General features: G+C 45.2%; 1 protein-coding gene across 3 annotated transcripts in view; it reads left to right on the forward strand.

Moving 5' to 3' along the window:
• Positions 1–13,290, forward strand: part of PEAK1 (pseudopodium enriched atypical kinase 1) — a 112,145-nt gene that overhangs the window by 45,825 nt on the left and 53,030 nt on the right. For 2 of the 3 annotated variants that reach the window (XM_068204408.1, XM_068204410.1), the window contains exon 2: positions 3,616–3,786. The gene's annotated coding sequence lies outside the window, so the exon portion shown is untranslated. Of the gene's footprint in view, positions 1–3,283; positions 3,301–3,615; positions 3,787–13,290 lie in introns of those variants that run through there. The other variant, XM_068204409.1, reaches the window with a different exon arrangement.

Here is a 13,290-nt window from a genome sequence, read left to right on the forward strand (position 1 = left end):
GTGCAGCACTTCTCTGCTCAGGGAGACAATTTGGAAGTGAAGAAGTTATTGCTCTGAAAGCAGAGCACATCTCTCCTGTTCAGTGGCTGTGTAATGCCACCTCAAAATGCCACCAGCTGAGTGGCCTCAGGAGCTGAGCACCAACCCCCAGCAATGTCCCCCGCGCTGCCCAGGGCCTGGGAGTTCCTGGGCGCAGAGTTGGCTGTGCCAGGTGATCCCTGCAGCCTGCTGGGCAAAGCTGCCGTGCTCCCGGTGTGCAGGGGCTGCGGGATTCCACCGAGGGGATCCCGTGGTTTAATGGAATGCTTTGCTCGTGGGTGTTGACCCTGTGATGCTGTCATGCTCCTCTGATTCAGTCCATTTGGAAAGAATCTGTTTCCCCTCTCTTTACTGTATCATGCAAAAAGGATAACGAACATAAATATTTATAGTTAGGTATTTTTGCAGGGGTTTGTGTCCAAGATACAACATGCTGAGACATTAAACAGCACAAGTGTTGCCAGAATCCTACCAGCTTGGCAAATCTGACAGCCAGCTGAAGGCCAGGACGAGTTTTTATGATAAAATCAGGCCATGTACCAAACACTAAAGCATCACCACTTGTTCACAGCTGAGGAAAAATTCACTTGCAATCATCATGAATAGGAAAAACCTTTCCCAAAAGAAGCTTTGTTTCCTTGTGGGTTTGCTTCCATTTTTGCCTCCTTACACAGTCAGCAGTCATAATTCAGATGGAGGGGTTTGAAACAGCCTTCCTGTTCCTAATCTTGTGAGGAGGCGCCTCTTTACCCTGGCTGTCACTCAGCCTGACAGGCCAGGAGCTGCTCCAGCCTGGCAGCTGCTGAGAGCTGGGGTGCTTGCAGGAGCGGTCGGTGAGATGTTTGCAGGAACAGTCTGTGAGATGTTTGCAGGAACGGTCTGTGAGATGTTTGCAGGAACAGTCTGTGAGATGTTTGCAGGAACAGTCTGTGAGATGTTTGCAGGAACGGTCTGTGAGATGTTTGCAGGAACGGTCGGTGAGATGTTTGCAGGAACGGTCTGTGAGATGTTTGCAGGAACGGTGAGATGTTTGCAGGAACGGTCTGTGAGATGTTTGCAGGAACGGTCTGTGAGATGTTTGCAGGAACGGTCTGTGAGATGTTTGCAGGAATTGTCTGTGAGATGTTTGCAGGAACGGTCTGTGCGATGTTTGCAGGAACAGTCGGTGAGATGTTTGCAGGAATTGTCTGTGAGATGTTTGCAGGAACGGTCGGTGAGATGTTTGCAGGAACGGTCGGTGAGATGTTTGCAGGAACGGTCGGTGAGATGTTTGCAGGAACGGTTGGTGAGATGTTTGCAGGATGTTTGCAGGAAAGGTTGGTGAGATGTTTGCAGGAACATTTGTGAGGTGCTTGCAGGAACGGTTGGTGAGATGTTTGCAGGAGTGCTTTGTGAGATGTTTGCAGGAGTGGTTTGTGGTTCATTTCTTGAGCATTCCTGCCCTTTGTGCTGCGAGGACAGTGGAGGGGACCGAATCACATGGCAGCTCTTCACAAGGAGCCTCTCCTGCCCCAGCCTCCAGGGAAAGCCAAGGGAAATGGGGAGGGACTCATCTGCAGCAGCATTCACTCCATCCATGTGAATTGCCTCTTTGGAGCAGCGGCTGAAAAGGATTGCACATCATCTTCATTAATTAACTTCAAATGTTTTAAATTAATCTGTAGTACCAGGAACTGGCTCAGAAGTGAATATGGAGTGGCTTCAGTCATTTCTTTTTGAGTGGTAGATTGTGTTTTTCAAGTCCCTGTGCTGTTTGTGAGTACGATGACAACTGTATCTGTGGTATTTGTGCTACCTGTTGCCTTAGCTACCATTTAATGTGCACTATGCTGATGTTGGAGATAAAATGTTTTCTGTGGCACCTATAAAACACCTCAGTGATCCTCACAAGCCAGGAGGATTTATATTTATACCAGATTTATATCCAGCTGTGGCAGTGAGTCTCTGCCGTCTCCAACTGTGCCAGAGCTGTTGGAGTGCAGCTCCACAAGTGAAGGCAAATGGCAAGGAGAGCCCTTTGTAGTGCTGGGCAAAGCGTGCAGAATTTTAGGAGAGAAGTACAAACACCTGTATGCAGCTAAAATTTCAAACTGCGTGTAACTGTTGATATTTTATTATATAGTTACAGCTCTGGCAATGTTTCCTGGTTTGGTGTTCCCTATAGAGACGTGCCCAAAGGTGCCCACAATTTGGGAACAGGTTTTGCAGGCTGGTGGGCACTAAAGGAGGAGAAATCCATCCCCCCCTCCTCCCCCAGCCAGCTGCTTGAACTGCAGCATCCTGCCTGAATCCACAAAGTTCCAGTCTCTTGTTCTTCTAGCCAGCAAAAAAGACGTTTTGGAAGGGACTAAAATTTTACACAAACAACATCTCCTTATGCTGAGACGTTAAATAATCTTCCAGTACAGCCATTCCATGCCACAAAGTGTTGGCTGATTTCTGTTTTCTTCAGGGCTCTTCTCTCTATTTCAAAGAACTTGGTAATATGCAAAGAAAAATTTTGCTGCTGCGTGAGGTTCTCAGAACTACGAAGGATTGTGGTGTTCCCTTAACATTCCTTCTGGAGGCTTTGCAGGACTCAGTTCTCATTCCTTTTCGTCTCCTGCATCCTATTTCTGGCCAATCCCATCTGCAAAAGCAAATTGGTTGGTAACACTCGGGTTAGGAGAAGATTCAATCTTCTCCATCCAGAGTAAGCTTTTGACTCATCTCTAATATCTCTATTTAGACAATGAGCCACAAGTTGAAGTCTGATTTAGTGGCTGTTCCTCTACCTGTCTTCAATGCGAGGGCGTTCACCTTCTCATTAAGTCCATTTTCAAACACATCACGTGTGTTTTCTCTTAGGATAATTCTTATTCATCTCACTTGTTGTTACTAGTCTACAGAGCTTTCAGAATCTTACTTTCAAATGTCCTAAAAAGTCATTTTGTGGTGATAATCGTTGTCAAGGCACTCTGGTTGTGCTGCTCAGTCTGTGCCCTCACCAGGCTGTGTTTGCTTTGCACAGAAGTTGAAGTGCTTTGCTCCTTGTTATTTGTGGCTTCTGTTACACAAATAATTTGTGTTTGCTTTCTTTCTGCCAACTTTGTCACCCACAAACGCGTTCACACTTGAAGTCACAAGAAGAAGCAGAATACCAGAGGAGGGGAAAAAACCAACCCCACAAACAAAACCCCAGAGGAACTGGACAGTGCTGTCTCCTTGAATAACTCCAAAGGGTTCTGCTCCTCTTCCCAGGAAAAGTCCTTCATTCTTCCAGTAGGTTCTACAGGCTGTTCCTCAGCCTGTGCCTCCAACCTATCTTCATTGCAGAGCTGCAACATGGCTCTGGGGCAGATAAAGTTAAAGGAAGTCTGCAGCAGTGTGCTCCTGGGGAATGGGAAAGAAATGGGAATGTTAAGGACAAAAGTCTGGGGTGCCAGCTATGCAGCCAGAATTCTGAAAAGAATTCAACTGTCTTTTTACACAGCTCTTGCAGCATTTAAAATATCAGGAGGTCACTCCTGAAGGAAAATTTACAATAAATCAGATTTGAAATTTGTTTGAAATAATCTTCTTGTCTGTCTTTCACAGAAAATGTTGCTGCCCTGACCAGCAGTCATGAAGAGAAGGGGGTGAAGCAAATTTGTCTGGACAAGTCGGAAGTTTTGAAATTTTCAGCAGGATTTATTACCAGTGGCTGCAGGAGGTTTTGCCAAGCCAGCCATTGACATGAGAATGGATTCAGTGCCTCAGACTTAAGAGGTAACTTGTTTTTTGTCATCTTCTGGTTTCCAGGACAGTAGGATAATTTGGATTGTGGATGATATTATTTTACTACTACCAGAGTTTAAATAGAGAAATCTTACAAGAGCCAAACATGTGATTTTGTGAGCTTCATTCATTAGCAAAAGTTGGAATTTTAGTATCTGGTGCTTTATTCAGTAGTTGAAATTTCTTCCTGTGGGTTCATCCCATGTCTTCATCTTTGAAAAGCAATAAGATTTTTATCCATTACTGACTGTCTTCCTACCCAATGCCCAGCAAACTGCAGTTTGGAACAGGTTGTAGAAGTAGCTCTGTCCCTGTTATTTGTTATATTTTAAGTACTTGGTGTGACTCCTGAAACCTGTGGAAAGACATGCTTACATGGCACACTAGGAAGTTTGCTTTTTTCTGCTGACATTCAATATTTCCTCAAAAATCTTTTTCCATTTTCTTCTTTTCTTTACTCTTCTTATTTTGCTTATCTTTTTCTCTGCTATTCATAGCTGGATATTAAACATCTGAATACTTCTATTCAGACTAGGCTGTCTTCCTAAGGTCAGTTTACTAGTCAGGAATACAAACCTGTGCTACTTTTTCAAGTTAAATTGGGAGCAGAAAGACCCCCAGCACTGTCTTGCTATCCCCTTTTGGGCTCTGTGCCTCTGTAACAATATAGAGCTGGCCACTAAAAACAGAAGCTCTTAAAAGGGTAGAGGGGAATTACCACATCCTTAATACCACACCAAGGTGATGTTTCCTTTCTTTTGAGACAAGAGAGTGAAAGGAGGTGTTTGTGCTCTCCTCAAAGCCTCCCTAAACCCCAGCTCAATAGAATCTGCCTTAGTTTGAAAACTGTGATGTAACTGCATATATCAAAATTGACATCTCACCACATTCCTTTCATTTGTCATGAATAAAACAAAGGAAATCTGTTGAGTGCTGTGGTTTTGTTAGAAATGCTTCTTCCTTATTCTACCCTCTTTTTTTTAGAGGGAGACTGAACAGATCTGACAGTAGTTCTCTGTGACTGATGGTAGGAAAATTAGACCTGCATTTCTGAACCTCACAAATATACCTGTTCTTAGTTACCAGTCCAGGTGAGGTATTCCTTCCACCCCTGTATCATAGTCTGTGTTAGAACTTCACTGGGAGAACAGTCAGTGCCCCAGAATAATTCTGTCCTAATTTCTGTGAGGTTAAGGGTGAGATTTCAGAAAATGGTCAGCATTAATGTAGCAATTCTGTCTGAAATCCACACCGAGCTCCTGTGTCTCTTGTGAGAGCACAGTCAGACCAGCACTTAGGAGCCTCCCAACCAAGAGCTCAGGGCTCAGCCAGTGCATCAGGTGCTCAGGAGGCTGCCAGGTTCCTCCCTCGCTGAGTTCCCCTCTTCAGGAGTTGCCTGGTTTGTTGCCAGAGTTGTTTCTATACTGTGTCAGTGTCTTCTGCTGCACTGGCAGGAAGGGAGGGCTTGCAGATTCCATCTGTCTGCAGTGGTGACAGATGAAGCTCAGAAAGAACTTAAAAGAAAAATGTTTTTCTTCTTTCAAGTTTTCAGATTTACTGTGCTCTCGTTAATGCCTTTTCTCTGTTGTTCCCTGTAGCCCTGCAGTCCTTTCTCTTTGAAGGAGTGCACAGATCCTCAGATCTGATTCACTCACGTGTCTAATGAGAACAAGAAAAAGACAGTTCCAGCTCCCATGTCTGTTTTGGAAAAGTTTTGGAGCTGGAGCACTTCAGTAGGATGTTTGGTTTCTGTGGGGCACTTTAGAGCCAGAAATATGAGCAGCACAAGTTACAAAGCAGTCCTAGTCACAAACTCTTGCCCATTCTTACTGAGGGAAATACCACCTTGGCTTGTCTGTATGTAGGTGGTCAGGAGAGGATACAAACAGGTTCCAACCACCATCATTAGAGGAAACATTCCTAGGAAACTGGAAGGTGATGTTTTGTCTCTTCCTTTGTACATCCCTGCCTGGCAGAGCAACTTCTTCATGCATTCAGCCTTTGACAAAACAGCACTAACTGTAAATCTGCCGGGGACAAGGACTTCGGCTGAGCAAATAGGTTCCCAAAATTGTTTCTGCATTCAAATTACTATTATTTAGCTGATAAAAGTGACAATCAGAGGCCCAGAAACAGGGAGAACAATGCTATGGGATAGATTCCTCTGCTGGCACAGGAAGATGTTAACCAGCTGAACACAAAGAGGTTTTTGTAGTTGAGGAAAGAGTTGTGTGGGATGAGGCCTGGGAAGAGCCAGGGATTGCTGCTCTGGGCAGACAGATCTCCTTCTTGCTGGAGATGCTCTGGAGTGGCCTAGGTGGGAAGTGATGGAGTGCACATATTCTTTCTGTCTCTGAGAACAGCTGCAGGATGTTGCCTGGGAGGTGCTCTTGGCTCGGGGATTTTAAATGGGAGGGTTTTCTCTCAGCTTGAGAACGCATTTTTTCCACTTGACTCACTGACTGAAATCTGAATGACTGATAAAATTTCTAAAAGTAATGTTGAATTGGTTGGAAAAATAAAAACAGCATTTATCATCAGGAAGGAAGAGCAAAGTAAGGGGAAAGATTCAGTGAAGAGGAAGTCACCACCTTCCCAGGAACAATGGGGGGCTGTGGGCAGCTCACACACCTCAGCCTGCCTGGCTCTGCTGGCGCACAGAGGGTTCTTCTGAGGCCCCTGTCAGGCTCCTGTCCCACACACAGGACCCACACACATTCTCTGGGATGCTTTCCATGGAGAAGGCTGCACCAGGAGCACGTTTGCAGAGGTTCCCTCACTGTACAGAGCACGAGCCTGTGTGCATGAAAGGAGACTGCCCACTGACTCCTGCAGAAGCCAGTCCTTTCCAGGAACAACACCAGCCTTTGTTGCTTCTCTTTGGCTTGGCACATCGAACAAGGAAGGAGCAGAAAATGTTGGCACTGAAGAGGAGCCTGTTGTGATCCCTGTGAGCTGCAGATAAAGCGAGGTATCTGCAGGGACAGGCAGGAGCTACTAGCTTAGATGGATTTTTAGGATAATAACCATAATAACATTCTTTTAATGATCTAACATTTCTCTAGTGCATTTCCTTTGTGCATTCCTGAACAGTTTTCCAGACTCCAAGTGCTGTATCAGTTTCTGTGTGCTTGCAGCTTGGGGAAGCTCTGGGCACCGAGGACTGTGCTGGGTGTGCTCCCCTGCAGAACAGGCCAGCTGCCTCCCTCTCAGGGTAAAACAGGGAACAGATAGGGAAACACTTGAACTGCAATTACACGTGTACAAAAGAAAGATGCAAAATTGAGGATATTTATCTCAAAAGAAGCTGAAGACACAGAAGTCAGGATGTGTTTGAGGTTAAGGAAAAACAACTTTTTTTCTTCCTGAGACCTGGCTTGTTCATTTGTCAGGTTCAACCAGGCTTTTCCAGCTGAGGTTTTAATGGCTGAAGGCTGATTCAAAATGGAAACATTGACAGACTAAGCAACAATAACTTAATAATATTTATTCCATGTCCCTATATGCACTTCTTTCCAGAAGGCAGTTCAGATTTTTCATGCTTGCAGTAGTCTCTGTTTTCACTTAGACTTATCTCAGAAATGTGCCCATCACAGGTGTGTTAAAAATTCTGTCCTTGTCAGTTTAGCTGATAGAAGGCAGCTGATGCTGTGTTTGCTTGAATTCATGGTGGTGTGATGGCTGGAAATTTCAAATAAACAGGACAAAATGGAAAAATTATCTTCTAATTGTGTGGGGCTCCTGGTCTTCATTTGGCCATGCTACTGTAAGTTCCATCCAAGCAGCTCTGCTGCTGGGGGTCCTTTTGTGATGGTTTGGCAGATTGCTTATTGCAGGAGGAGGGAATTTTTAGTGGCTGGGAGGTGAGAGGCCTTGCTTACGGCGAGATCTCCTCTTTTCATGCTCAATATTTGTAACAAATTCACTCTCCTGAATTTCCATCATGTGAAACTTGTGTATTTTACTCTGTCATTTCTTCTATCAGCTGCTCAGTTGGTGATAATTGCATTGTATTTTTCATACTAGGTCCTTTCATTTTTCTCTAGTCTGTTATAATGTGATGTGGCCTTGGCAAGAAACACATTCCCATTCTTCCAAACAAAAAAAAAAATTCCCAAACCAAAATAAGAAACCTGCATGATACAGTCCAGATCCTGCTAATTGAGAAAACCATGAACTTCTAGGTGAGAAAGATAATTAACACATTTGAACCTGCTGCAAGCAGAAATCATTTCCATGGGATGCAGGTAGTGCCACTGTCCCAAGGTTCTGGGCAGTGTTGGATGCCCTTGGGTACTACAGCAACCACCTCATCCAGGGAGTTGCTGCAGCAACACTTCTTATGCCCCCTTTAACACAAAATAATTGGAGTTTTGGAGGCTTCTCAGATTCCAAAGGTTTCTTCAATTTATCCAGAATGCAGCTTTTCCTCTCAAACATCCATTTCCCTGGAGCTGGACTAGATGACCCCCAGACACCCCTTGACCCCTAATGATTCTGCGATTCCTTAACTCTCCCCAGGAGAAGTCTGAAAATGCACTCAGAACCAGCTGCTGATGGTGCACAGTCTTTCTTCCTTTGCTCTTCCAAAGAGGAGTTCTTTCAGCCCAATCATTGCTATCTTCAATATGAACATTAGCATATCTATATTTTAAGCAGAAATACTTCACAGGCAAATAGGCAGGGCTTTAAAGAGACTTCAAAATATTTCCAAAAATACCTGCCTTGCTTTCTTTTTCAGCCTTGTCTTATGTATCATTCTCTATATAAGTTAACCTACTTTTTTTGCTAAGCTTTTATTTTTGTTCTGTTGCTTTCCATTTCTGGTGATATAAATTCTGTGTATTCTCTTGGTGAAAACTGCAGGTTACACTTTAACTTGCACTGTGGTGTCAGTGCTTTGTGATTTACATTACAGTGCATTCCAAAGATATTTCACAAAATTCAGACTTTTCCTACTGAAGGAGTATGGTAGGCCATGAGCAAACATAACTGGGATTGTTTATTTTTCCATTGCTAGATAAGAAGGTGCGAGGACAAATAATAAAATACAAAATGAAAAGAATCCCTATTCCGGATTCTTTAGATTCCTGCCTCCCCACCCAGATGTTTGGAGAGCACTGCAGGCTGCTGAGATGCATGCTGATTATCTGCTGCATAGCCCTACCCAAGCTCTAACAGTTACTGATTAGTTCTGTTCCTCTTTTACTGTGGCTTTGCTGTGCTGTATTGCTGTTCTTATGAACATCTTTACCAGGTTAAAATACTTCCAATTTTTCACAGTGATTTCTTGAATTAGTAACTAGGATTAAAAGTACCACTTGATAGCAAGTAGTGACACCTTGTTTTCTCCTATCAGTGCAGCTGCAAACCAGTCAGAGGGATTGAATCTGTCCCAAAATCCCTGTTTCCAGGGAAAGCACTGCTGAAAATGGAGCTAAGACAACTTTCTCTTGTTGGTACCGACTTCCTCATTCAGTTTTTTTGCTGAGAGCACAGTTCAGGTACCTCACAATCCAAACATGTATTGTTCCATGCAGGAGGAGAAGTGATCGGTAGTTCTGACTTACAGACATTTCAGGCTCCTTGAGCACGATCTCTGCTGTCCCCTCCTGTAATGGTTTCAGATATATGCACTGGCAGTCAGATCAGGATATTGGTTTTTCAGCACAGAACTGTTTGCTTTCAGCATCCATATAAAGCTTACTGAGGAGGATGCACACACCCACCAATTTAAAGATGCCATACTATGAGAAATAAACAGGTATTACTGCAGTAATGCCTGCTGGAACAGTTTGGGGTGTATTTTATTACACCAGTGTTGTGGTTTCAGTGTATTCAAGGCTTTAAGTGAGTGAATTTACAGGTATTAAATGGATCAAAATTTATGAGTTTGCCTTGTTAATGTAAAAGACATTTCTTCTGCAGCTAAAGTAAGATGGCACCAAGCTCACTGAAGGAAAAATAGTCCTGACTATGAGTCTGTGTTACTGATTTTCAAGAGTTTTGATGATAATACCCATTAAGCTTGATGTTGGTGATGGATACAAAAATTAACCCTGAATATCTGAGTGGTAGTGACATACTTGAGTCTTGCATCAGTCAGTATTCAGTTAATTATCTGAGTATCAGTGCAAAGAGAGCAGGCTCCAGCTGGCTGTAATTAGAGCTGGATTGTTCCATGCCTTCAAGACAATTTTTACATTCATGGGATCTGCAGCTTTCTGTTGTCCTCATTTCCTGCAACATAAAAGCACTTGTATGTCAAAGAATGAAAGGGGGCAGAGAGTGAGAGAGGCTGTGCGGATAAATCTCATTAACATCCCTGACAGTCTGGCTGAGAAATAGGCATTGCAAGATCTAAATAATTTTTTAAAAAATAAAGAGGGGAAACAACCCCCAGGAGCCATAGACAGAAAGTGTTATTTCACTTGCCTGGAAGACAAGGTGGATCTTTAGAAAGCACAGTGGGTTTTATAAAAGCTGAAATATGCCCTGTAAATTTTGGTCTTAACGAGAGAGCACCAGGCTGTGCAGATAGAAAGTTGGATGGCACATCAGGAGTGTGTGTGACAGTGGAGGTGGTGCCCTGGGACACAGCACTGCCAGTGCCAGACAGCCCAGCCCCTTGGTGCAATTCAGGCTCTGGGCTTTGCCCTTGTGCTGCTGAGTTCCCAGCTCTGCGGTGCTGGCTCTGGCTCCCAGGGATGTCCTGGCTTGGGAAGAGACTCCTCAGCTCCCTGCAGCTCTCAGGTCATCATGACCTGTGCAGCCTCTGTTTCAGCTCATGAGCAACACTGGCAAGTTTTCAAATTATTCCTCTATCTGGGGAAGAAACAGCCTTTTGTGTAGTTTGCATGTAAAATTGCATGGTGGTGTTTCAGTGGGATCCAGTGTGGAAGGTTAGTGCCAGGAACTGGGGGGGAAAAAGCGCAGTCAGTGTGAGCCCAAGGACTTCAGGACAGGATCTGCTCAGGCCATGAACCTGCTGCTCTTCACGTGCTGAAACCTCCCCTGGCACTTCTGGGGAGCAGAGGGAGGCAGAGGCCCAACAGCCTCCCGTGCTGGTGCTCGCTGCTGATGTCCTTCGCTCCCTGGCCTGACAGAAGTCCACCCTTCCTCCCCACCCACAGGTGCAGCTGCTGCAGTTGGAAAGCTGGGGCTGTCCAGAGGTGTCATGAGGGTGAGCATGGCCAGCTAATTCTAGCTTCCTAATGTCTTATAAGGGCCTAAAGGAAGGTAACAAAACCAGTAGTTGACAGGGCAGGTGTACAAGTTAAATTCCTTCTTTATTTAACGCAAATTAAATATTGTCACAAGCAGTAATGGTTGCACGTGTGTTTCTGTTCAGGCTGGCTCTATTCGGACAGGCATCCCCAGCAGTGGCTGTGCAGGTACCTGAGCTGCATTTAGCAAAGGCTTTTGCCACTTGCATAGGACTGCAAGAACTGAGCTGTGTCTGAGCCATCATCCTGCAGTGCCCTGGCACTGGGTGAGCACAGACAATCTGTGTGTCACAGCACTTCAGTGGGGCAAGGCTGAAGTGTGGGGTATACAGCCAAGAAAATAATTGTATTTTGTGTGCTGAAATAAACTTTGTAAATTTTCTTTTGTGCACTTGACTATTAAGAGAGAATTAATGTTTTGCTACTTCGACAAGAATGCTTTACTTGCTGACCTGCTTCTGTGGAAGTTTATATTCTCTGAGTATAGAATTTAGAATCATAGATTCTGTTTACTGACTGAAACTAAGTCTCTCAATCCTCAGTATCTTGCTAATTTCCTTGAAACGTTCCTATGGCAGCTGTGCAAAACCAGCTGGACAGAGAAGAAGCTGATACCCAGTGTGTAAGTACAGACCTGCCTCAGCTCTGGCCAAACAGCACAGAGCCACTTGGCCATGGTTTGATGTTAATTATTCATCACTTGTGATGAGCTGTGAGTAAGGGCAGTTGGTGAACTGTTCTCCCCCATTACAGAATCAGAGAATTGTTAAGGTTGAAAAAGACCCTTAGGATCATTGTGTCCAACCACTGACACAGCCCTGCCAGCTCCACCACTGACCCGTGTCCCCAAGTGCCACATCCACACAGCTGTTTAATCCCCCAGGCATGGTGACTCCACCACTGCCCTGGGCAGCCTCTGCCAGGGCTGGACAGCCCTTTCAGGGAAGACATTTTTCCCCAATTTCCAACCTAAACCTCCCTGCACTCTGTCTTCCTTGTTGTGAGGGGCCCACATCTGACCCCAGGATGTGAGGTGTGGCCTCAGCAGCGCCCAGCACGGGGGGATGCTCAGTGCCCTGCTCCTGCTGCCACAGCATTGCTGCGACAGCCCAGGTGCCATCAGCCTTCTCCTGGGTTCGTGTTCAGCTGTGCCCAGGTCCTTTCTGCTGGGAGCTGACCAGTCCCTCTGCCCCAGCCTGTAGCACTGCAGGGAGTTGGGAGCCAAGGACAGAACCCAGCTCTTCACCCTGTTGAGCCTCATACGATTGGCCTTGGCACATGGATCTGGCCTGTCCTGGTCCCTCTGCAGAGCCCTCCTGCCCTCCAGCAGAACATTCCCACCCCACTCAGTGCTGCCTGCCACCTGGCTGAGGGTGCCCTCGATCCCCTCAGGCCAGCCCTTCTCCTTCCCTTCAGCCTGGGTTAGCACTTAGCCAGAGGAAAGGGAGGCACAGGGGGAGTGCCTGAAGTCCCTTTGCTCAGTTTGATTTCCAGCAGGGGACTTTGCTGCAGGGCCCCCTAAGCACCAGTGTTGGCAGCAGAGCTGGGCAGTGGCTCCAAGGTTAAACCAACGAGCAGTGGGACTGTGGCAGGTTGCGCTGTGTTTGCAGGACACACAGCCACGGTCTCCATTTTGCATGTCTGCATTTCAGTGGTTTCCAGAAAGTCTACAGGTACGCTTTCCAGGAAATTAAGAGAATTCAGTTATGATGACAAAATGTTAAAGGTACAACTTGCAGCAAAATCCAGGAGCTCTTCAGAAGCTCCTCCGCTCTGTTTTGTGGTTCATGAGGTGATTCATCCCAGAGACCCTGCCTTCCCAACTGCCTCAGCTCATACAGAAGTTTAGGCCTGTGTCTATATTGCAACTTCAGCATAAGGGATAATGGTTCCTAATTGTTGAGTAGCACATTGAGTGCAGTGAGTGCTGACCTCTCTCTGCAGCACGGTGCCACAGAAGGAATGGCTTTCGTGTTGAAACCCAATTGGAGTAGCTGTAATGCTTCATGCATCATTTTAATGGCACTCTCAAAAAGCCTGGTATCTCGGTATGTCATTATCTCAGACTCTGCAGTTGTTGTTTCTTATTTAAATGTCCTATCTCACTTGAGATTTAATGTAATTAGAACCAGCCTGTGGAAAAATCTTTTTCTATTATGTCTTAGCTATTGTTCCAGTCAAGATGGTAAAGCAAATCAAACAGGATATAATGAAAATGATAAAACCATTTGCAAGAGGCAGTTTTCCTGAGGGAAGCAAAAGGCAGCAC

Source organism: Anomalospiza imberbis, chromosome 13 (assembly GCF_031753505.1).
Source record: "Anomalospiza imberbis isolate Cuckoo-Finch-1a 21T00152 chromosome 13, ASM3175350v1, whole genome shotgun sequence".
In the NCBI taxonomy this organism is placed as follows: domain Eukaryota; kingdom Metazoa; phylum Chordata; class Aves; order Passeriformes; family Viduidae; genus Anomalospiza; species Anomalospiza imberbis.